Source organism: Rattus norvegicus, chromosome 3, assembly GCF_021556685.1.
Source record: "Rattus norvegicus strain SHRSP/BbbUtx chromosome 3, alternate assembly SHRSP_T2T, whole genome shotgun sequence".
Classification (NCBI taxonomy): domain Eukaryota; kingdom Metazoa; phylum Chordata; class Mammalia; order Rodentia; family Muridae; genus Rattus; species Rattus norvegicus.
The window spans coordinates 167,250,427-167,252,305 of record NC_141536.1 but is presented as its reverse complement, the minus strand read 5'-3'; positions in this window follow the sequence as shown (position 1 = coordinate 167,252,305).

Genomic DNA, 1,879 nt, shown 5'->3' with positions numbered 1-1,879 from the left:
TAAAGCTTCTGTGTTTGCAGCCTTTCCTACCCATGCACGTTAACTTTAATTTCCGGTTCTCCAACTGAGCCGGGCTTGCAAACAGGGACTTCCCACCTCTAAAATGCTCCTTCCCAGACATCATTCAATGTGGCTCCATACCCAGGCAGTGAGACAATCGGCAGCCATGATCACCAACGTCTGCAATGCCTGTGTTTGAGACTGCACAATGGGGAAGACAGCCGATTTTCAGAGCTGCAGCCCCAGTGTAAGCAATTCAAGTGCATGGGGCAGGCCACGCGGCTCAGAAGTGAGCAGTCTTGCCACAGGGAAATGTTGGTTCAATTCAGAGACTGTCTACAGGGGTGGGGCTCACACCGTTAGAAGTATGCCTTTACTGAGAGCCCAAACTCTGAGGGAGTTGGGGGAAGGCTGGGCTACCACAAATTACAGTATCTGGAAACAGTAATTAGCAGAAGGTAGAGAAACACACTCAGGCTAGAGATGTCTCAGTCAGTCAGGTGCTGGCTCTGCAAGCCGGAGGACCCAAGTCCCACCATAGAACCCACAAGCAAAATAAAGGATGATGCCAAGCTCTGGGGCAGAGTCGGGGAACCTTGGGGATCCCAGGTTCAGAGACAGCCTGTCTCAAAACAAACAGGCAATGAGGAAGACAGCTAACCTTGACCTCTAGTCTGCATACCCGAGTGCACATAGATGTGTATATACTTGTGTGTGCTCATGCACACACACACACACACACAGATACACACACCCACACAAACACACACAGATACACACAGGCATATACACAGATACACACACACACACACACAAACACACACAGATACACACAGGCATATACACAGATACACACACAGATACACACAGGCATATACACAGATACACACACACAGATACACACACATACACACAAACAGATACACACAGGCATATACACTGACATACACATACACACACAGAAACACACAGAGAGACAGATGCATAGACAGACAAACTGACAGACACATTCGCACACATGCACACACACACACACACACACACACACACACACACACACACACACACCATGAAAGGCTGTCACTTAACACTCCATGAGCTAGAACAAGGTAAGGAGAACATTATTTGATCTACAGTGTTGGGGCTGAGTGTCCAGACCAAACCAGAACTGCAATCTTCCTTTAAATTAGGATTGCCACACAACACATAGGAAACCTATAAAATTCGATTTTTCAGAAAAACAAGAAGCGATTTTAGCATGTTGCCAATGCTACACAGAAATTATTTATATTAAAAGTTGTTTATTTTTCCAATTTTGCTGGGTTCCTGGTACTTTTATTTTTTAAATCGGGCCACCAAATGGCCAAGAGTTGTGAAGTCGATGTGCAATTCACACTATCTTAATGTTGATAGCCGCAAATAAAATGTCGCCTCCCCAGTGTATGTTAGAATAACAGTGTACAAGAGTGTACAGAATTAACATGTTTAAAAGCTGCGGTTTGGCACTACTGGGGCCAGTGTGTGTCATAATCATAAATTAATGGTGGCAGCGTAAATTGGCATAACTCCTTGGAAGATTAGTTTGATGGTTTGTAAGGACAGTGTTGGCAACTCAGAGGAGCTATTCGGTCAGGGAAGAGGTGAGGGGGCTCCAGGTGGGGAGTGGGTCAGCGTCTGGTCCCAGCACTGGCTGGAGGACTGGTCAGTACATGCTTGTCCTCTGGCCCAAGCTCATGCTGTTCCCACTGCACAGAGTGGAAGCCTGAGTCTTCTCAGTGGTCATGGAGCCCCACATTGCCCTGAGCCCAGCCTTTCCCCACTCCATCCCTACACTTTCCCTTTTCTAGACCCCTCCCCCCACTGGCCTCCTGACTGTTCT